This window comes from Artibeus jamaicensis, unplaced genomic scaffold, assembly GCF_021234435.1.
Source record: "Artibeus jamaicensis isolate MK-2021 breed Jamaican fruit bat unplaced genomic scaffold, CSHL_Jam_final contig_548, whole genome shotgun sequence".
Taxonomy (NCBI): domain Eukaryota; kingdom Metazoa; phylum Chordata; class Mammalia; order Chiroptera; family Phyllostomidae; genus Artibeus; species Artibeus jamaicensis.
Window position 1 is genome coordinate 18965632 of NW_026521883.1, and position 24261 is coordinate 18989892.

A 24261-nucleotide genomic window follows, 5' to 3' on the forward strand; every position below is an offset into this window, starting at 1 on the left:
GGATTGCACAGGAGGACTCCGTCAGACGGGCTCAGGCGCGGAATCCAGACGCGCGGAATCCAGACACACGGAATCCAGGCGCAGGGTTGGACCTAGTGAGCGACCGAGCGAGTGACCAGGCGAGCGACCGCGGAGGAGACAGCGGGGAAGCGGTGCTGCGTGTTGACTGGGGTCGCCTATTTGTGCGAGAGCGGACAGGCGAGGGAGTGGGCGGTTGGACCGGGGCCGTGTCCCCGCGGCAAGCGGCAGTAGAGGGCGCCGCCATTTCCCCGCTCTGACCACGCCCCCACATACAGCGTCACAACCCAGCGACCCGGGAGTCCAAGGCGCCACTTCTCACACTTAAAGGGCCAGAACAGACCAAAAATGTCACAAATTCTCACAGTCCCTGAGGCCATAGACCTAAGCGATGAAGAAATAGCAAAACTCTCAGACGCACAGTTTAAAACACTGGTCATCAGGATCCTCACAGAACTGGTTGATTATAGCCACAAATTAGACAAATATATGAAGGCGAAACTAATTGAAATGAATGGAATTGCACAGGACACCAATAGCGATGAAAAGGAAACTGGGACTCAGATCAATGGAGTGGACCAGAAGAAAGCAAATAATGGCCAAACAGAAAAGAGTCAAGAAGCAAGAATTCAAAGAAATGAAGAGAGTCTTAGGAACCTCCAGGACATCTTTAAACGCTCCAATATCCGAATTATAGGGGTACCAGAAAGGGGAAAGGCACAGCCACCAGTGGAAAACTTATTTGCACAAATAATAAAGGAGAATTTCCCCAATCTGGCAAAGGAAATAGACTTCCAGGAAATCCAGGAAGCTCAGAGAGTACCAAAGAAGTTGGACCCAAGAAGGAACACACCAAGGCACATCATAATTACATTAGCCAAAATTAAAATGAAGGAGAGAATCCTAGAAGCAACAAGAGCTAAGGGGACAGTCACCTACAAAGGAGTTCCCATCAGACTGTCAACAGATTTCTCAAAAGAGACCTTACAGGCAAGAAGGGGCTGGAAAGAGGTATTCCAAGTCATGAAATCCAAAGACCTACAACCAAGATTGCTCTATCCAGCAAAACTTTCATTTAGAATGGAAGGGCAGATAAGGTGCTTCTCAGATAAGATCAAATTCAAGGAGTTCATCATCACCAAGCCCTTATTATATGAAATGTTAAAGGGACTTATCGAAGAAAAAGAAGTTAAAGAAACATGAACAGTGAAAGGACAGCAAACTCGCAGTTATTAACAACCACACCTAAAACGAAAGCAAACTAAAAGGACAGCTAGATCAGGAGTGGAGACATAGAAATGAAGATCTCAAGGAGGGTTAGCAACAGGGGAGTGGGAGGAGGAGATGGGGGGAGAAGGTACAGAAAATAAGTAGCATAGACAGTAGAAAGAAAATAGGTGGGGGGGGCAAGAATAGCATGGGAAATATAGAATCTAAAGGACTAGAGACACGTGGTCATAAACTAAAGGGGGGTAATGGTGGGGATGGGGGGTAGGGTGGAGGGGAATGAAGGGGGGAATTGAACAACTGTAACAGCATAATCAATTAAAAATATATAAATTAAAAAAAAATAAATAAGAAAATCAGAGCAAGGCCCAAACTGTGGGAGTTTCAGAAGGCAAAATCTGGAGTAGGGAAAACCTCTCGAGTGGCTCACCTGGGTGAGAAGGGGCTGCCTCAGGAAGCCACGAGCTCCCTCCACAAAGAGGCTAAGTGCTTCGGTGATCTGTTCATCGTACACAGAGTTGGAGTAAATTACTGCTCAGGTCCCTTCCCATTCTCATATTCAATGGTCCTGGAATATGAAAATTAGTTTAAACCTTAATGCATTATAGAAGAATAAAGGAAGCTCAGGCATTCCATACCCCGTCCATGCGAGTACTGAACTGTTGCAGTCAAGGAAGTAGGAAAGTTTGAGATAAGAAAAATAACCCCATAGGTCACTAATCATGCCTTTCCAGGCCTTCAGGCTTTCTCCCTTTAGTTTCAGACAGTCTTCAAGTCAGGAGACACTGCTGGTCCTGACCAGCAGTGGACCTTCTTCCAAATCCGACTGGGTTTGGCTTGTTGATTGCTTTTCTCAGATAGAGAAACATTGCCTACCTTGTAGTAATGGTTGAGAGCATGAGGGTCTGGTAGATAGAGGGCAGCAGACATTTCTGTCCTGTTCCCTCTGTTTAAAAAGGGGTCTCACAGGCAACTTGATTGAAGGCCTTTATGTTTTAGGTAAGGAAACTGAGACTGAGGAAGGCCAACTCAGTATCCCAGGGTTAGACTGATAATTACTATCAGAGCTGGGCCTTGAGCAGGGGTCACCTTGTCCTCTATCTAGTGGCCTTCCTTCCACCAAAGACCAATCTTAGCCACTGGGGATACAAATACCAGTTTCTCCAACAAATCAATGACATGGAAAATAAATAGATTAAAAGAAATTTAAGAGAATCAACTAAATGCCTTAGTTGGAACTTGTTTGAATTCTCACTGGAAAAAAACATGTAAAAAGACATTTTGGAGACAACCATCCAAACTAAATATTGACTAGGTATTAGGTAACATTATTTATTGTCATTTTATCGGATGTGATAATGGCATCAGGTATATGTAACTTTTTTAAATTACCAGTTTAAATGCATATTGAAATGTTGACAGTTACAAAACATGTCTATGAATTTCCTTTAAAAATACCCAGAAAAATTGGGGGCGGGGTGGGAAGTACTCATGAATGAAATAAGATTGGCAAATATTGCTAACTGTTGAAACCAGGTAATGGATACATCAGGGCTTATTAAAGTACTCTCTTACCTTTGTTTATAGACTGTAAACAAAGGATATCCACCTTTTTAGCATCTCTGGACCACCCTGGAAGAAGAGTTGTCTTGGGCCACAGATTAAATATCCTGTGACACATAGTCACAAAAAATCCCATAATGTTTTAAGTAAACATATGATTTTGTGTTAGACTGCATTCATAGCCGTCCTGGGATGCATGCAGCCCATGGGCCACACAGGCTAGACATCCCTGGATCATCGGGTTGGCCAAAAAGTCCATTTAGTTTTTTCATACTGTACTTTGTTGTCTTTAACTTCATTCAAAACAATTTTGTTAGATTGTATTGTGACAGCTGTCATATCAGCATGCATTTTTAAAAAATCAAATTTGGTGAGTTTGTGTGCAGTCATTTTAATATCAAAGATGGAAGAAGATACATAATGTTTTCTATGTATTGTGCTTTATCATTTCAAGAAAGGTAAAAATGCAACTGAAACACACACATAAAAAGATTGTGCAATGAATGGAGAAGGTGCTGTGGCTAATCAAATGTGTCAAAAGTGGTTTGTGACGTTCCTTGGTACTATTGACATTTTGGCAAATAATTCTCTGTTTTGGGGCTGTCTTATGCATTGAAAGATGGTTAGCAGAACCCCTGGCCTCTACCCACTAGAAGCCAATAGTGAGAGATAGCCAACTTACTCAAAATATTCAAATCAATAAAGTTATTGGTAAAAATGAAAAATGTCTTAATTTACTGAAAAAAACATGGACTTTTTGGCAAGCCCAATAGGAAATGTTCATTTTTAAAAGAGAAAATACTAATCCACACTTAAGGTTGAACAGGCTGAAAGTACAACCTTTTTCCTACCTTTCATGAAGCAACTCTGGAAGAGGAAGAAGTAGCCTTGGCCAGATCACTGCCTCTGGTCCTTCACTCACCACTACCCCCCAAATCTCCTCACTGAAGGTGCCAGGCAGGAACCACACTGTGCTTTCTATATATTTATCTATATGTCATTTAATAGCAAACTGGAAACGTTCCAGTGAAATAGAACCATGGTGTGTTTTCCAGACTCTAATTCTTTGTTAAAATTTTAGAAATTAAAATTTAAAAAGCCCTTACATTCTTCCTATGCACAATACCCTATTTAATCAGATGCAGTGTTAGGGCTCATCAGTAGTTTTATTCATGTCACCAATTCTCACTCTCCCTTGGTGTCTTCCTCTACACACACACCTACATGCACACACACACACACACACACACACACACACACACCATGCACCCTTAACTGTGCAGGAACCCAGTTTGTTTGCCTATTAATCACAAGAAGGGAGACCTACCATTGGATCCAAATGGAAACTTGCCTGAAATATGCATTCGGAGTGTGTTTTGGCTTCAAGCTGCAGCTCCTTCCCTGTTAATTTTCTCAAAGGACTTGAGTAAGCTGGGCTTTCATAATTAAAGAAATTGTGTCTTTGTGGGAACATTTGAAATAACTTTGGACTATTGAATCCACTTACCATTGGAGTCTCGATCTAATAGCTTGTAACAGTGAGTCTGAGGGCATTCACAGGCCTCTGCCCAGTGACTTGATGAAATAGATTAGAGATAGAAGATTGCAGAGGGGGGTGGGAATCCACCAACACAGCCCTGGGAAGCTTTTTTAAATAATGAAGACTACATAAATTACTTTCTACCCCTACAAAATCTACCTTGATTCTGCCACATTCACTTCTTTCCTGGTCCTAACCATCCCTACATCCTTTTACTACTGTTCTCTCTCTAGTCCATAATTTCTCAACATCCCTTAGGCTTCCATCCTTCATAGATGTCCCTTTAACAAGTCAGAACCTTGACAAATATTATTGTGGCCAATGTTATTGTGGAGGAAACAGGAAGAGAAGCATGACTCTCTGCACCAAAGTTTGGGCACCTGGAAAAAAGCATGGAGGCCTGAAGTCATGGGGTTTGATTCTAGGCCTCCATATACTGAAAGAAAGCACTCATTTGTAATTGCAAAGTAACACACTGCCAGCAGGGACCATATCTTCCCCTTCTTTCTGCCTTTCACGAAGGTCAGCACAGTGCTTTGCACCTCATAGAAACTCAATAAGTCATAGACATAGACATGGAGAGTTTCTTTCAGTGCTCTCCCACCAGGCACAAATTTCACAAGATTCACCATTGCTAGTATTTATGGAAATCCATCCTTTATAAAGCTATATATAAATGCAATTGATTTGTAGCTTTAAAGTTCCAAAAGCATTGACATTTCTAATCTTAAGAAATAAAGGTATTTTAATACCATTGCATTTTCCAGTTTAAGATAGTATATTAGACTGGAACAGAGATTATAACTTTTACTCAAGAGATATCTCCTATAGGCCCTGGCTGGTGCAGCTCAGTGGATTGAGTGTGAGCCTGCAAGTAAAGTATTACCAGTTCAATTCCCAGTCAGGCCACATGCCTGGGTTGTGGGCCATGTCCCCAGTAGGGGATGTGCTAGAGGCAGCCACACGATGTTTCACTCCCCCTCCTTCTACCTCCTTTCCCCTCTCTTTAAAAATAAATAAATAAAATATTTTTTAAAAAAGAAGTGAAAATTTTATAATTAATTTTATTGAGTAATTTTTCAAGTACAGTTTTTTGTCTATTTCTCCCATCCCAGCCCTCCCCCCACCTTATGCTCCCCACCTCCCTCCCATTTCCACCCCCCTTAGTTCTTGTCCCTGTGCCCTTCCTATTTGTTCCTCCAAATCCCTCCCCTTTTTTCCCCTTAAATTCCCTTCCCTCTCCCCTCTGGTCACTGTCCCCTTGTTCTCTATTTCAGTGTCTTTGTTTTTATTCTGCTTGCTTGTTTGTTTTGTTGTTTAGCTTCCTGTTAAAGGTGAGATCGTATAGCATTTGTCTTTCAACACCTGGCCTATTTCACTCAGCATAATGCTTTCCAGTTCCATCCATGTTGTTGCAAAGGGTAGGAGCTCCTTCTTTCTCTCTGCTGCATAGAATCCAGAGACACATGAAGAGATGCTCAATATCGTTAGCTATCAGAGAGATGCAAATTAAAACCACAATGAGATACCACTTTACACCGGTCAGGATGGCTATCATAAACAAAGCAACAAATAACAAATGTTGGAGAGGTTGTGGGGAAAAGGGGTCCTTAGTTCACTGTTGGTGGGATTGCAGACTGGTACAACCATTATGGAAAACAGTATGGAATTTTCTCAGAAAAATAAAAATCAACCTGCCTTTTGACCCAGCAATTCCACTGCTGGGATTATATCCTAAGAATCCTAAAACATCAATATCAAAGAACCTATGCACCACAATGTTCATAGCAGCACAATTTACAATAGCCAAGAGTTGGAAGCAACCTAGGTACCCATCAGTAAATGAATGGATCAAAAAATTGTGGTACATATACACAAAAGAAGTGAAAATTTTTTGTTAAAAGAAAGAGAGCAATATATCCTATACTCTCATTCCATTAGTTACAACAAGGCACGTTCACTAAAGACTCATTTTCTCACTGTGAGGGAACTTGTAATGAGTAACTGGCTCACACGATTGGTTTAGGGAACCAGACTCATTCACTGAATTAAAAAAAAGAAAAGAAAAAGAAAATGACATCAAGAAAAGAAGAGATGGTCAAAGAATAACTCACTGGGTTTACTTTTTTCTTTTTTCTTTGAAGAGGACCACTAGCATCTTTCTCGGAAATGAGGTAACACTCAAGGTGGACCTGAGGGCTGAAGTGACCTCAGGGGATCTGCAGCATTCAGGAAGCACTGACTCTACACAAATCCTTGAGCTGTGACTGAACAACCCACTGCAGACCTGACCCCTGCAGAGGTTTATTGTCTCATTCAGAAGATTTAAAACAAAAGAGAGGCATTTTTCAACCTAAAGAAAAAACAGCACAAAAACTAGGGGCAAAATAACAAAATGCAAATGAAATAACCAGGGGCCAGGAGAGCTGGATTAAGGCCACAGTTAAGTCAACATAAGCAATAATAAATAATTTCTTTGATTTGTATAATACTCCACAATTTTCTCAATATTCACAGCTGTTACTTCTTTTAATTTTCAAACAATGTTATGAAATAGGCTTTATCTTCCCCAATTTCTCAATGGGAAAACTAAGTCCACTGTAGTCGAGGTGAGGTGTCCGAGGTCCTTGAGCTAGTAAGTGGCAGAGCTGAGCAGAAAATAATTCAAGGCTCTAATCTGCTGACTTCTAGCCATTGATGTTTCCACTTCACCACATTATCCACTCAACACTATATATCTGTGCAGAGCTTTGCTTTACAAAGTATTTTCACAGACATTTTATCATTTGGTCCTCTCAGCAGCCCAGGGAGAGAGGCAGAGCAGAAATTCCACAGGAGAGCACACTAAGATCTTGGTGAGCTTCCCTCCTGAAGTCACCCAAGCAGTAACTGTCCATGCATCCTGACTCCCAGCACAGGGACCGCTCCTTTACACCTCACTGGGCTTTCACCACTGAGGTGAGCAGGAGAGAGGACAAATGCCAACCAGACACATACTTTCATTTCTTCCTGGATCCGTACCTGTCAGGTAACCTTTAAACCATGAAGGGGCTGAGATGCATACCAGTCTGTTCTCTCAGCAGCTTCCTGGCTTTTCAGAACATCAGGAATGATGGGGCTCATCATATCTCCCTTCCACCCCAAATTACCCGGCAACCCTTTGTTTAGAATAAAGCAATCAAGTTGGATGGTGAATTTAAATCAAGTCCCCAGTTCTCATCACTAAGCTGTCTCATCTGCCAATGGAACATCACAGCCTACCCTGCTTTGCATGGCCTCCGTGAAGAAGCAGAACGAGAGAAAGATAACCCCAGGGTGAGAAGGAGAACCACTTTGGGAAATGTATTCCCGCAGCACCTGGGAAGGAGCTGGCTAATTGGCTCCAGAGGCAGCTGTGGCAGCTCGGGCGAGTGGGATTGCTCTGTTCTTTATTGACTGGTACAGTCATTTGTTGGGAACCTGTGTTCATTAGCTGTGTGTAAAGTTATATTAGAGGAAAGACGCTGGGTCCTGTGCTGAATGATTGAGCACATAATGCACACCTGATGGGAGGCGCATTATGTAAAAGCGCCTCCGAGAATAATCGCATTACTTAAGTGGACGTGTTGGACATATCTGAGTGGGTGCTGCTATGAGAATGCAAGATCAGGGGGCGCTGAAATGTGACAGGCAACTCCACCGCAAAGGAAATAAGCCCTCAGCCTTTTGATACCCATTCTCCACAGCTCTCTCTGGTTATCATCTGGAAGTAAAGCGTCTTCCCACTTACTCTGTGCTGACTCCTCAGGATCCAGGGGCAAAAGTGGGTAAGCCAGCTACCAGGATCTGTTTGCCTAGCAGACCCCAGAGGAAAGTGGAGAGGCCAGCTCCTCTTGCTTTTCTTAGTCTTTTCTGTGACATTAGAAAGCTCATTGGCTAGTCCCTAGGCATTAAAATATTCAAAGGAATAAAAAAATTTTTAAGCTACCACACCAAAGGTGTCTCCTACATATAATATTGCTGCTCAAGTCAGAAGAGGCAAAGAATTCACTGTATTTGCCCCATGTCTCCCCACCACCACCTTTGGAGGCACAGAAAGAAGTGTCTGGTTCGCAGTGGTCTTGTGCTAAAACCAAAGAAGTATAATCACCCCCACAAGGGGATATGTCAAAGGGCTACATCTCCATCACTGTGCTCCCATAAAGTACTGGTCATCAACCCCCTTCTTTTCCTAGTTCACTACCCTCTGAACCCCCATCCTCTTTTCTTAACCATAGCTTTTCAGTGAAATGGAGACATTCACACAAAAGCAATTCTCTAACTCTACTTCCACCTACTCTGCAGGATCTGAAGACCCCTCCAGTTCCTCCCAAGTCATCCAAGAATTCCCAGAGGTTTTCCTAGGTGCTCTGAAACCAAACTTCTGGGCTACCAATGTCCCCTATCCCTATCACACTGGCAGGGTTATACGAGGTGTCTCCCATCAGAGCTGACACCAAAAGCAGCATGTATGTGCCTCCTGAAGCCTAGGACTCTGGATCCCTCAACCAAATAGACCACAGCTGGGTCTACACTTCCCACCCTGGCCCTCCAAACATTTCCCATTCTAGAGAGAACACAGTTTCAGCTCACACCAGGATCCAGCCCACTTTCAATGGCTCACAACCACCTACACGACACAGCCCAGATTCTTTAGCACAGTATTCAGAGCCCCATGTTACTCTGCTTCTATGGTAGCTCATCTTCTCCCAAACCTATCCTCACACCCAACTCATTGCCCATTCCCCAGACTACTTGCCTTTCACTAGATACATTTTGAATGCTCTCTGTCATGGGCCTTTTCACTAAAGTTTTCCTGTAATGGCCTTTCCTCCCCTCCACCCACTGCTTCTTCTTATTAAAATCCAGCCTGTCAATCAGCAAAACCCAGCTCAATACAGTGGCTTTCCACCTCTCCTCAAAGACCAGTTTACATCATAGTTAGTGGTTTGCATCCCTCCCTAAAGTTGTGAGCTCTGAGGGAAGGGACCACATCTTATTTATCTGAATCTCTGTTGTCAATAACATAGTGCTTGAACATAGTGGGTGATCAATAAGTGATCATTGAATTTAAGAGGCCATAGGCATCTAAAAAATGATGCCTGAGGAAAATAAATTATTTATGCCTAATTATGAAATCATTTATCCATTTTGTTTCTTTCACATGGAGGTGCTCTGGGGGAGTAGAACCCAGAACAGGCAAGTTTTGATAGTCAAGGTTATGGTTTGGGAAATGCCTGAAGCATGGCCCAGGGGACACCCACGTGTAAGGTTCTTACCACCAATGGGAACGAGAGAAAATTAAATAAATTGAGCCCTAACTGGTGTGGCTTAGTTGGTTGGGTGTCATTCCACAGAGCATAAGATCACTGGTTTGATTCCCTGTCAGGGCATATGCCTTGGTTGCAGGTTTGGTCCCTGGTCAGGGCGCATGCAAAAGGGAACCAGTTGATGTTTCCCCTTCTCTCTCTCCCTCCTTTCCCATCTCTCTAAATATAAATAAATAAATATTTGTTTAAATAAATAAAATATAATGGAATAAATGGAGAAATAGAGTGGGAGGAAAAAGACAGTCAAAATGAAGGACTCTCTCAGGCCTGATACCAATGCCAACAATGCATGTGCGTTGATATTCTCCTACATTTTCATCTCAACCTTCTTTCACAAGCCTAAGAGAATGTGGGATCATCAAATATCAGAGTTACATGATCTAGCCCTTAATTTCATAGAGTCAGAAATGGAGGCTTAAAGAGGTAAAAATAGACTTCCCCAAGTTCACAGAGCCAGTTACTGGCAACTTCAAAACTAAAACCTAGGTCTTCTCATTCCACATGCATATTTTTTACTAGTATAAACTTCTCCTTCCATGTTTTCATCATTTATTTGCATAAAATGAATGGGAATAAAATGAAAGGATGAGAAAGTAGGATGAAGAGGCAGAAAAAAGTGAAAATAAAAAGAAATATTTGTTCATAAATCTTTGTCATATTTCCAATGATCACTCAACATAAGCGATAAAAGGCTTTCATAAATTATTTTGTTTTCATGAAAGGGTCAGAAAGACATGAAATTCACAAATGACTAGGTATCCAGATTCTTTTTATATATTTTTATATATTTTATTGATTATGCTATTACAGTTGTCCCATTTCCCTCTTCATTCCCCTCCACCCTGCACACCCTCTCACACCCACATTCTCCCCTTTAGTTCATGTCCATGTGTCATAAGTTCTTTAGCTTTTACATTTCCCATACTATTCTTGCCCTCCCCCTGTCTATTTCCTCCCCACCATCTATGCTACTTATTGCCTGTACCTTCTCCCCCCTTCTCCTCCTCCCACTCTCCTGTTGCTAACCCTCCATGTGATCTCCATTTTCGTGGTTCTGTTCCTTTTCTAGTTGTTTGCTTAGTTCATTTTTGTTTTTGTTCTAGGTGTGGCTGTTAATAATTGAGTTTGCTGTCCTTTCACTCTACATGTTTCTTTAACTTCTTTTTCTTAGATAAGTCCCTTTAACATTTCATATAATAAGGGCTTGGTGATGATGAACTCCTTTAACTTGATCTTATCTGAGAAGCACTTTATCTGCCCTTCCATTCTAAATGAAAGCTTTGCTGGGTAGAGCAACCTTGGATATAGGTCCTTGCCATTCATGACTTGGAATACTTCTTTGCAGCCCCTTCTTGCCTGTAAGGTCTCTTTTGAGAAATCAGTTGACAGTCTGATGGGAACTCCTCTGTAGGTAACTGTCTCCTTATCTCTTGCTGCTTCTAGGATTCTCTCCTTCATTTTAATCTTAGCTAATGTAATTATGATGTGTCTTGGTGTGTTCCTCCTTGGGTCCAACTTCTTTGGGACTCTCTGAGCTTCCTGGACTTCTTGGAAATCTATTTCCTTTGCCAGATTGGGGAAGTTCTCCTTGATTATTTATTCAAATAAGTTTTCCTCTTGTTGCTCTTCCTCTTCCCTTTCTGGTACCCTATAATTCGGATGTTGGAACATTTAAAGATGTCCTGGAGGTTCCTAAGCCTCTCCTCATTTTTTTAAATTCTTGTTTCTTCATTCATTTCTATTTGGTTGTTTCTTTCTTCCTTCTGGTCCACCCCATTGATCTGAGTCCCAGTTTTCTTCCCATCATTATTGTTTCCCTGTGCATTTTCCTTCATTTCACTTAGTGTAGCCTCCATTTTTTATCTAATTTGCAACCAGATTCAACCAATTCTGTGAGCATCCTGATCACCAGTGCTTTGAACTGTGCATCTGATAGGTTGGCTATCTCTTTATTGCTTAGTCATATTTGCTGTGGAGCTTTGATCTGTTCTTTCATTTGGGCCATTTTTTTGTCTTGTTGCGCCTGTTACAGGTGTTCACCAGGGCAGGGCAACCCAGTCATTGGGTTGTGATGCTATCTGTGAGGGCAGGGTGTGAGAGGGATCAATGGCACTTACTCCACTCTCTGTCGGATTTCAGGCCCTTCCCCCATGCAAACTGGGCCTTTCTGGTGCTGGTTCCCATGTGGGTGGGTTTGTGTACGTTCTAGAACCCTGTGGGTCTCTCCAGCAAACTCTCCTGTGAGGCTGGGAGTCTCTTCCTGTGCCTCAACCCCCACAGGTGTTTTCAATCAGTGTTTTGAGTCTTTATTTCCCAGTGCTGGGACCCTGGGTTGTGTGGTCTGTCTTGATCCCCAGTTTCCCCTGGTTTATCTGTGCGTGAATGTGGGACCACCCAGTTAGCCAGTGACCTTGAGCACTATGCCCTGCTGCCCACTCGCTGCCTCACTGGGTCTGCCTGTTGCCACCCCACACTCCGGGTCTACCAGCCACCGCCTGCTTGCCCAGGGTCTGCCTGCTGCCATCTTGTATGCCCAGGGTTTGTCAGTTGCTGCCTCGTGTACCCAGTGTCACTACTTTTTTTGCCACAACCCCTCTCTGCCTGGTCTGGATGAATATGTCTATTTTAACTCCTTGGTTGTTGGACTTCCACACAGTTCAATTTTCTTTTAGTTCTGGTTGTTATTTTGTTTCAAATTGTTGTCCTTATTTTGGTTGTGTGAGAAGGCACAGCGTGTCTACCTATGCCTCCGTCTTGGCTGGAAGTTTAGGTATCCAGATTCTGAATGCTAGGTTCCCCCTGCTATGTACAGGCCCCTAGCCCTCCCTGCTGGATCTGGGTGGGCTGAGTATGGAAGTGGGAGGCCAGATTCTTGACGTTATTATCCTTAGCACCAGCCCCAATCCTACCAAGCTTTTCTCTCCAATCTAGTAGCACAAAATTATAATTACTGTATTGAGAGTGTTTTTCCTATCTATATGCTGCAAGGGGTTAAGCAGCATATAAACTCTTCCAACACTGAATTAAATCTGAGAAAACCAAAACTGTGTACTCTGCAAAACCAGCCTAACAGCTGACAATGCAATGGGCTGCAGATGCGGAGGGCCGTTCCCCAAACTGCCATGTGGATGAAGGCAGCCATCATTTTTAACATGAAGTACACAATTTACAGCAAGGAAGGCAATCTGATAGATCTCTCTGGATCATCTTAATATAAACTATTTTCTAAGTTTTATAATATACCCCCCAAATAAATAAACTATTAAAATATACCTCCAGATTCTCACCCTTGATCTAGAGAAAAACTATACAATTTCTTTGTGATGTACTAAAATAAAATGGGCAAAAGAAACTAGTTAGGCATCATGTTTTCAATGAAAGAAATGTCTGGGAAACACATCCTTAAGCATGGGTTCTTTGAGTTCATCCTCCTACACCCATTTATATCACCTTTAAAAGCCCCAGTGGACTAATACCTTCTACTCACTCTCCCAGCCCCTCCAGAACTCTGAAAGGCTTTGAGGTGTAGTGATTTGGGGCCCACCTTATCTCCGTCAAGGGTTTGCCATGCCATCATGGAAAAATGGCTGTTGTGCTTTGATCTCCATGACTAAAATGGGGACAACATCCTTCCTGTATTGGTTAGCTAGGGCCACCATAACAAAATACCTCAGACTAGGTGGCTTAAACAACAATATTTTTTTCTCACAGTTCTGGAGGCTCTCAGTTCAAGATCAAGGTGTCAGCAAGGCTGATTTCATTCTGACACCTCTCTCCTTGGCTGGCAGTTGGCCACTCCCCAGGTCTTCACATGTTATTTTGTGTGTGCTTGCACATCCCTGGTGTTTATTTGTGTCCAAATTTCCTTTTCTTAGGAGGGCACCAGTCAGATTGGATTAGGATCCACAGCAACAGACTCATTTTAACTTAACCTCCTCTCTAAAGACCTTATCTCCCCAAATATGATTACATTCTGAGCCACTAGGGATTAGGACTTCAACAAATAAATTGGGGGAGGGGGTGCAGGACACAAAGTAGCCCACAGCACTCCCCTGTGATGTGATGGTAAGAATCAAATACAAAAATGAATATAAAGTGGCTTACATAGGGTCTTTGCACAGTAAATGCAAGTAAATGTCATCCTTTTCTACTATAATTATTGTCTCTTTTGGTAATGTAATTTTGAACTTTTAAATAAAATTCAGAGATCATCATGTTTATTTCCTGTTTAGAAAGCTTACAATGTCATTGAAAGCTTTTGGCTAGGAGAAAATTCTAAACACCTTTGCACCACTTACAAAACTCTTTAGAACCTGGGATTGACCCATCTTTCCTACCTTAGTCACTCCTCCACAAAGCTGGTGCTCTCTGTCATTCCAGACTTTCATCTGTTCACCAGACACGCTGGCTCCACCACACACAGATTCCTGTTCCCCCCACTACACACTTAATGAACTCCTTCAAGACCCACACTAAATTTCACATTTTTTATGAAACCTTTCTTCTAACCCTGGGTCAAAGTCAGTTTCTCTTACAGTTACCCAACTAAATTACTTTTCATATATATTTACAATAGCATGTAATGCTTCGTATTTTTACTGTTTGTCTATATGACTATTGTGGCTTCTTTATCATTTTTCACATAGTAGGTGAAATTAAGAAAGGCAATATGCTACTCAAGTCTACCAATTCTAATGTTAATCTCATCCAGAAACACTCTCACAGACACATTCAGAAATATTTGACCAAACATCTGGGCACCCCATGTCCCAGTCAAGATGACACATAAAATTAACCATCACACACATAGTATTTTTCGAAACTTCTCCCACATCAGAATGCCTCTCTACAACAGTGTTTCTCAGAGGCTGGTGGTCCATGGGTCACCTGTTTCAGAATCACCTGAGCTGTTCTCCTAAAGATTCTTATTCAGATGTCTGTATTGGACCCATGCATGAATCACAACTTTCAGGACCATAATATCTAAACCTACAGATCAATCTCAGCACCACTAAAAGTGGGTCTCCTCCTGTATTCTTGTCCCAAAAATAGAACTGAATCTAAGCAAGTCTCAGGTTAAAGTGGCTACCCACTAATGAAAAATAGTAGCAAACTAATTAAAATTCACTATAAGGATAGAATCAGCCTAATCTGGAATGTGCTACATTCTATAGAATGAATGATTTTTTTGTCCTTCAACAAATAAATGGTATTTTTTGCATTGATGAGAGACTGTCATAGACTAAAATACACTTGAGAAATATAAGATCCAGTGCAAAATACAGTGTATAGAAACCACCATTAAAGGACATTTTGGAGACAATCAGGATAATATGAGTATAGACTGGGTACTAGCTAATGTTATGGAATTATTGTTAACTTTGTTATGTCTAATAATGATATTGTGAATGCATAGAAAAAAGGCATCTGACAGAGATGCATATTGAAGTATATGCAGATGAAATTATGTGATGATTACTATTTGCTTTAAATCGCTCCATTAAAAAGAATAGGAGAGATAGATGGAATAATATTTTCAAAACATTGATAACTGTTGAAAGTAAGTGTTAAGGAAATAGCTCTTGTATGGAATTTTTTCTACTGTTGTATTATGTTTAAAAATTTCCATGATAAAATATTTAAGAGAAAGGAAAGAAACATAGGTAATGTTTATGCATCCTAAAGTTCTTCTTTCCGGGTAGTGCAAGGGCAAATAAATGTACCATAAGGAAGCAGAAATCAACTCAGAATTCCATAACCTTCTAACAGTTGGACATATCTGACTCTGGGAGCATTCAAGGGAAGGGCATGTATAACGGAAGCTGCAGAGGGACTTTCTGCATCGTTTTAGAGGCTGGGCAATGACCATCCAGCCAACAGCTTATGTACTCCAATGCAGTTCCCCTCACTACTCTTGGTTACCCTGGTCTCTAAGGAGCATGAAGGTTGCCAACTTCCAACCACTTTTCCTCATGCCACATAATCACTACTCCTGTGTTACAGAATCTCTAATCCCCAGCCCTGAATACTCAGGGAATCTTTCATGTGATTTACCATCTACTTTAAACTTTTAAAGTGGCTTGTGCCAAACAAAGGCAGTGGATCATTCACCTGAGCATCTCTCTAGCCATCAATTTAAAATATTTGGCAAGTTTTGCAAATAGCCAGTCGGTCCAGGCATGAAACTATTAATTAGGGCCACATAGAAAATGATATTAATTTCACTTACTGTGTTATATGCATTTGTCCCAGGAGGGCAAGGAAAGGTCTAGGTTTGGTTTTTTGCTGTTGTTTTTTGTTGTTTATTTTTGTTTTTAAGAAAAAAAATGTTTTTGTGGGCTAAAAGGAATCTATATTTTTTAAGTATGCTGTTTTAAGAATCTACTCAATTTGAATTTGACAAAATCATGTTTATTGTCTAGCTTCCCCATTTCCACTTGCAGAACCACTTGGAATTGTGAGAAATCCCAAATAATAAAGAAAACCAAGTAATGTCCATTTGTCACTATGGTGTTCACGCTGGGGACAGGCTTGCAAAGTAGCATTTATACTTGCTCTTAAGACCATCTGGAGCATTTCATTTTATTTCATTTTTTGCACTTTAAAGGTTTTCTAGCACTTCTGCTTGAACAAAAGTCACCTTTGCAACTACTGGCACAATTGAACTGGAATTCTGCTCCCTGTTTCAATTCAGAATTTCATGCACACTGTTATTCAGTGGTTTTTTCAATCAGCCATGTCCATGGTAGCTGCATGGCAAGGCTGCCACCCCACAATTATTTTTCTTCTGCAAATTAATGGTGTTGCATGTCTCTGTTAAAATAAGTGTGTTTGACTTTCCTATTAAGGTGTATTATCCTAAATAGGTTGTCAATCAGATTGTCCTCATTAGGAATTCAAACCTCCAAGTTCATTGGGGGACAGGTTTAGAATGGCTAATGATGTTACAGAGCTGCCAACCTTTATTCATAAGAAAAATTAGCTTTGTGATGTCTCAGAAATTCAGCTCTTCCTTTCCTCTCCCACAACACTTGCTCTAATGCAGGCACCCCCAGCATCTGGCGAAACAAAGCCTTTCCTCTTCCATCTCCACCCACTTCTCCAGCCCTACACACACACACACACACACACACACACACACACACACTCACACACACACACACAGCTGTACTCTTCACTCTGACATTCAGAGCACCAAACTACCTTTCCAGTTTATCTGTCCCTACTCCTATCCCTCCACCAATACTCCCAACTACCATTGCCAAATTGATGTCCCAGCCACATCCCACGATCATCAGGCCCTCCCCACATCTGGATGTCTTTACTCCACATCTGTACCTGTCAGAAATCTATCAATTATTTAATACCTGTTCAAATCCTCCAATTCTAGGAAAACTTCTCATGTCTTCCAAATAGAATTAATTTATTCCTCCTAGGTTCATTCTTTGAACTCTGCTTACACCTCTTACAGCACACCAAGAGGTTATCTTTCTTTGTAATAACCCAGATACACAGCTTCTTCTCTACCAGAACATAAGCCTGGGAGACAGAGGTCTTTTGTGTTCATCTTTGCTTTCCAGGCAACACTCCTACTCCATACATTTTAGGGTTACAGTGAAATGCTAGGTAGCCATTCAAAACAGATGTGAAGCTATGGACAAGACATAGCATTACATTGTTGGGAACCACCCTGCCTGGTTTCAGGGGCTATAACCCCACCACCACCAATGGCTAAGCCTGAGTGAGCAACCTCCGGACCATAAGCCACCAAAGAGACAAAGCTTATCTCCCAGGCAGGGGCACCACTTCTGCTCCTTTTTTCATAACTGGCCACAATGCTTGATCAGTTAGCCAATAAGATTCCCCAAGGGGGGAACGACCTAAGACAGGCATGATCATGTGGAAGCCCCAGGGAAGGGCTTGGTGGGCTATGGAGAAAGGGGGTGATGAACCCTCACCCCTCAGCTTTGATGAAGCCTGAGTCCTCATTTCTCCTAATTCCTTGGCTATCTTGCCTCCTCTGTCTGACTTAAGCCTGAAACAATGACAGAGTGGTGTAACCCTGTGCTGGAAAGGGTGGGCTCCCTGGGTGATTAGGCCTGAGAAAGGATATGAAAAATTCTGTGGAGCCTACTTTCCTAAGAATGTTCTTAGTTAAATGATAATGGCCCAAGTAGGAAATGGGTTTGTTTCCCAAAGGTTTATAGCCTTTTAGCTGATAGACCCTGACTTGGAAGAAACCCTAACAGTTCTTTGTATGCTATCTACTGTTTGATCCTTACTGCCTGACAATGATTAATGATCTGTACCTGATTCCTGTGCAAATTAAACCCAATAAAAGCCTGGGTTTTTGCCAGGCCGTCCCTTTTCCTTCACAGGACTTGGTAGTTCATGTGAATTTGTCTCATATCTCATCCATGACACCATGGGCACTACAGGCCAGTGTCCATGTCAGCTGGTGCCCAGAACAGGGACCTGAGGATTCAGGACCTGCTTCAACCCAGAAGCTACCAGCCATTGTTGTGGACAACACACCAACTTGGTTGGAATGTGTGTGCCAGCCCAGGTAAGGGCCGATGGCCCCAAGCTCTTTTGGGGAATGCTGTAGGGTGTGTTCAATTTCAGAGGAAAAGGGCTTCCTTCCTAGGTTACCCTTTCTTGCAACCGCTTTGCAACTGTACTTTCTTTAATAAATAAGAGCCTTGCACTCTCTCCCAAGTATTTGCCACAACCTCACAGGCCTGGGTCGAGCATTTAAAAGCCTCAAGGGCACTCCCTGCTGGAATCTACCCATGACAGGATTAGCTGGTACGTGGATCAGATTAGAACACTAGGTTTCTGGAGGCTGCAAGTAAAAGTCTACGCAAAGAGAGGCAGGCTGTAAAAACACTCACGAGCCCATCCCCGCTGCACAACCCCCAACTAGAACTAGGCTTGGGAGAAAGAGCAATGATTTTCCCTTTAATTGGCTTTAAAAACATCAAATAATTACAGGACAATTTACAATCATCTCAGCAAATTTTTTCTTTCAAGCCACCTCTTGTGGCCTTTTCGATTTTGCCTCTTCTCTCCATCCGCCTGCATAAGGAAAAGCGGATAGTGAATGAGTGTTTCGATTTCAACCGGACTCCAAAGATCACTTTCCAGAAGAATTTAGCGTTAGTCCTAGGTTTTGTATGAGAGCCTTAAGCATTTGCCGAGCTCGGAAAACGAAAGGCACTTCCTCCCCTCGGCTAAAGAATTCTAGTGTTCCCACGAGTTGAAACCTCCCGAGGGTGTCTGAGATCAATTCCCGAGACACGCAGGGGCCTTATAGGGACCTCCAATACCACCAGGTCTAACTTCTGGCTCCTCCGGGGAATCGCAGCATGAAGGTTGGCTGTCCAGTGCTTCGAGCCCTGCCTCGCAGTCTTAAATGCTTGGGGGACAACCCGAAATCCTTAAGCGGAGTTGGGATAGGAGGAAAGTCCACCCTCTCCCTGACTGTCTTACACCAACAGCCTATTTCTGACCCACTACATTCCTTTCACTAGCGAGAAGTAGGATTTAAAGGTGCGGACGGAGTGAAAACAAAGCTGAAACTAGATTGGTAATCGCCTAGCTTGTGGCAGGAGGAATTTCAGAAAAGTTTCTTTTATTTGTTAAAAAATTTCTCTGAAGATTCCTGCGAATCCTCAGCTATGGGGAGGTTACAGCTCCTGAAACCAGGCAGGGCAGTTCCCGACATTACATAAAAACTATTTACACCAAAGTATTTATATCATGCTGCCATTTATTAAAAATAAAATCACAGCCCTGGCTGGCGTGTCTCAGTGGATTGAATGTCGGCCTGTGAACCAAAAGTTCACCAGTTGGGTCCAACCCCACGTTGATGCATCTCACCCTCTATTTCTCCCTCCCTTCCCCTCTCTCTAAAAATAAATAAATAAAGTCTTTTTTAAAATTACATGTGCATAGAGATATATGAAAATATACATTGACTGATCCCTGATGATATATCTTTCACAGGACACACACAAACAAACCTCTAACAACAGTGGTGGCCACTGCAGAGGCTCAGATACAGGAGTCAGTGGTGGGACAGAGCCTTACCTTCTCTGCCCACCCCTTCAAACTGCTCAGATTTTACTACCATTGCATATACTACCTCATGCATGTATTACCCACATTACCTCTTCAAAGATAATTCAACTAAATTGAAAGTAATAAAATAAATGTTTGATTTTAATTGAAGCTAAACCGAACAACCCTGAAATTAATAATAGAACTGGCTGGAGCAGTGAAATTACCCATTCCCAATGAGTACAGCATTCAGAGAGAAAATTTTATTTCTCTAATTATATGGCGATTCAAGGCCAAGTTGAATTCATTAGTTTTAATAATAGTAATAATAATGAATATGCTTATAAAATTAATAGATGAGACACAATTTTTTATACAGAGAAATTTTACCCAAGAGTGTTTAAATTCTATTGGCTTGGATAATCAGCTCACTAACAGTGTGAGCTCTTAAAAGTCAGGGGTTTTTTTGGTTTGTTTTGCAACATTGCTATTGGAAAGTGTTGCCAAATAGCAAAAGCTGAAAACACTGCAATAAATACATCATTACATCTTACAATTACATAAATTATATTGGTAAATTTTTGCTGGAAATGTGTGCATAGAAAGAATAAAAACTGTCCTTAGAGTTCAAGACATAGCTTCATCAAGATATAGCTTGAGAAAGCCCACTCCATGAAGAGTTGGAACATGATATTTGTAGCTAACAGATTCCCAGACTGGACTGTGTGGCAAGATTTGCACAGGTCTGTGGAGAAGGTTATTCCTCTTCTAGTTTCCTGCACACAGATAATTCCCTCAATCAGACAACTCAGAATATTGTGGTTCCCTCTTTAGCTATTTCTACATCCTTCCTTCCCTCATGACCTATTAGCAAATACATGAACATTTGAAAGTATTTTTTTTATTAAAAGAAACCCTTCCACAGCAAGCATGGACTGCCAGTGCCTCCTTCACCCTACCTGTGAAAATACCCTGCTCTGGACCCCAGGGTTTCATTGCTTTCACCATTAGCTTAGCCTATGGAGCTACAAATGTTACACATGGCCATTAAATTACCCTGCCATCTCTAAGATCCCTTTTTAAAGAGTCACCTATGACGTATGAGCAGCACTGAGACCCCACCCCTGAAGGCTCTTAGTGGAAAGTTGGGGGCACCATGGAGATCCACATGGCAGGAGCAGATCCTGGGGGATGCTAATGAGGGCAGGGCCAGTGCCCAGAGAAGCACTACTTATTATTCACACATTAGCCCTGCAGGGCACTGTGCCAGTTTTAATAAGTAACCAATCTGGCAACCAACCTGCTCATCTAATAAAGATCTAGAAATCAGGAAAAAATATCCACCTATACTCTTAACACCTTATTTTCTGCAGTGCCTGAAAAACTACTCTTTCATAAAAACAAATTCTCAGGAATTGCTAGTCACTATAGTAATCTTAAGTATTATCGCAAATTATAGAATAGCTGTTATTACTCTCTACAATCAGCGTGGTTATTACAGTGTATATACTAAATATACTACCATAGTATTTGTGCTTACAACAATAAACTATCATAATATATTTTGTTCACCATTGTATTCCCAGGAACTACCCTGGCAAATGGCAGGTGCCTAATATTTGTTGACTCTAACTGAGCATTACATAAAATGTGATAGATAATATACTATTTTATTTCCAGAAAAAAAAAGACTTGATTTCTTTTTTTATTATTTATTTTTTAATTGATTATGCTGTTACAGTTGTTCTATTCCCCCCTTCATTCCCCTCCACCCTACCCCCCCATCCCCACCATTACCCCCCTTCAGTTCATGACCATGTGTCTCAAGTCCTTTAGATTCTACATTTCCCACGCTACTCTTGCCCCCCCATCTATTTTCTATCTACTGTCTATGCTACTTATTTTCTGCACCTTCTCCCCCCATCTCCTCCTCCCACTACCCTGTTGCTAACCCTCCTTGAGATCTTCATTTCTATGTCTCCACTCCTGATCTAGCTGTCCTTTTAGTTTGCTTTTGTTTTAGGTGTGGTTGTTAATAACTGTGAGTTTGTTGTCCTTTCACTGTTCATGTTTCTTTAACTTCTTTTTCTTAGATAAGTCCCTTTAACATTTCCTATAATAAGGGCTTGGTGATGATGAACTCCTTGAATTTGATCTTATCTGAGAAGCACCTTATCTGTCCTTCCATTCTAAATGAAAGTTTTGCTGGATAGAGCAATCTTGGTTGTAGGTCTTTGGATTTCATGACTTGGAATACCTCTTTCCAGCCCCTTCTTGCCTGTAAGGTCTCTTTTGAGAAATCTGTTGACAGTCTGATGGGGACTCCTTTGTAGGTGACTGTCCCCTTAGCTCTTGCTGCTTCTAGGATACTCTCCTTCATTTTAATTTTGGCTAATGTAATTATGATATGCCTTGGTGTGTTCCTTCTTGGGTCCAACTTCTTTGGGACTCTCTGAGCTTCCTGGATTTCCTGGAAGTCTATTTCCTTTGCCAGATTGGGGAAATTTTCCTTTATTATTTGTGCAAATAAGTTTTCCACTGGTGGCTGTGCCTTTCCCCTTTCTGGTACCCCTATAATTCGGATATTGGAGCGTTTAAAGATGTCCTGGAGGTTCCTAAGACTCTCCTCATTTCTTTGAATTCTTGCTTCTTGATTCTTTTCTGTTTGGCCATTATTTGGTTTCTTCTGGTCCACTCCATTGATTTGAGTCCCAGTTTCCTTTTCATCGCTATTGGTTTCCTGTGCAATTCCATTCATTTCAATTAGTTTCGCCTTCATATGTTTCTCTAATTTGTGGCTATAATCAACCAGTTCTGTGAGGATCCTGATGACCAGTGTTTTAAACTGTGCATCTGAGAGTTTAAAAGACTTGATTTCTTGAAAACTGATTTCTTACTCCTCTATGTTTATCTGCAGAGATGAGCCACACCAGAAGAAAGATACTAGGAGAAGAAGGGAGCCTTCTGAGCAGGGAGCTGTGCAAGGTTAGTAGTGACTCCCCTGCTCCTTCACGTAGGCAGTCCTCCCAGGAAAAGCATGAGAAGCAGTCTTTTCCTTTGGAAAAGAAACTGTAATATTCAAGCCTTTGGCCCTTCTCTGTAGTGCCCATATCTGTGTCCTCTGGCTCAGGACAGACTGAATTGCATATAGAAAGTATTTGGAACCACTCTTCCCAGAATCAGGAAAAGACATTAGCAATACCCTCCAAATTTCAGGTTCAATTGTATACTGCTAGTTGGCAAGAATATTAGTACAAGCTTTTTGAAGAGCAATTTGGCAATTTACACAGCAAGAGCTCTAGAATCATGCATATCATTTGACCCAAAATTCACCTCTAGAAAGCCAACCTAAGGAAATCATCCAAAATACATAAAATTCTTTCTAGTCATATTCATTCACAGCCTCATCCATCACAGAAAAATATGGATGCAATCTGAATTTTAAATAATAGCAAAATGTTTTATTCCACTCACATGCTGGAACATTGTGTGGCCATTAAAAATTATTTATGAAGAGCATGTAACAAGGGGAAATGATTATATTTCAATTACAAGTAGAACAATATTCAAAAATATTACGTACAGGATGATCTTAATTATATAAGTCTATGTATAAAATTAAGGGGCTCACCCTAGCTGGTGTGGCTCAGTTGGCTGGAGTGTCATCCCACAACTGAGAGGTTGCAGGCTGGATTCCTGGTCAGGGTGCATACCTAGGTTGCAGGTTTGATCCCCAGTTCAGGCATCTACAATCCGCAGTCTTGGAATGTATGGGAGGCAACCAATCGATGTTTATCTCTCACATTCATGTTTCTCTCTCTCTCCCTTTCTCTCTCCCACTTTCTCTCTAAAAACAATGAGAAAATGTCTTCAGGTCATGACAAATAAACAAATAAATAAATGGCTCAATTTCACTAAGGGGATTACAAATAAAAATTACAATGAAATGCCATTTCACCCCATCGGATTAGCAAAAAAAAAAATTTTAGGTTTTATTTATTTATTTTTAGAAAGAGAGGAAAAGAGGGAGAGAAATCCCCTCTCTCCCTCATCAATGTGAAAAAGAAACATCCAATGGCTAAATGGCTGCTGCTTGCACGCTCCTTGACCAGGGACCAAACCTGCAACCCAGGCATGTACCTTGACCAGGAATCAAACCAGATTCCTGGTCAGTCTTTTGTTCTGTGAGACCATGCCCAACCAAGTTAGCCACACAGGTCAGGGTAGATTAGCAGAATTTAAAGTCTAATAATACCAAGTATTTGGACTTCCAGTCAAGATAGTACACATGGCTCGCCTCCTCATACAACCATATCAAATTACAACAAAATTATAGAGCAACCATCACTTAGAACCATCAGAAATCAAATTAAGAGGAAGTCTGACAACTACAGAATTACAGAAACCACATCCTTCCAGACTGGTAGGAGGGATGAAGACATAAAACAGGCTGGTCCCACATCCACAAGTAGTGGATAAAAATTTGGGGAGGATATCTCAGAA

At 41.5% G+C, this 24261-nt stretch overlaps 1 long non-coding RNA gene across 1 annotated transcript in view; it reads right to left on the bottom strand.

Moving 5' to 3' along the window:
• Positions 1 to 1743: 1743 nt before the first annotated feature.
• The window catches only part of LOC128628137 (uncharacterized), a 72969-nt gene continuing 50451 nt past the window's right edge, over positions 1744 to 24261 (bottom strand). The window contains exons 2-3 of the long non-coding RNA XR_008392462.1: positions 23472 to 23605; positions 1744 to 1813 (exon numbers count right to left, since the gene is read on the bottom strand). This is a non-coding gene — a long non-coding RNA (uncharacterized LOC128628137). The remainder of the gene's footprint in view (positions 1814 to 23471; positions 23606 to 24261) is intronic.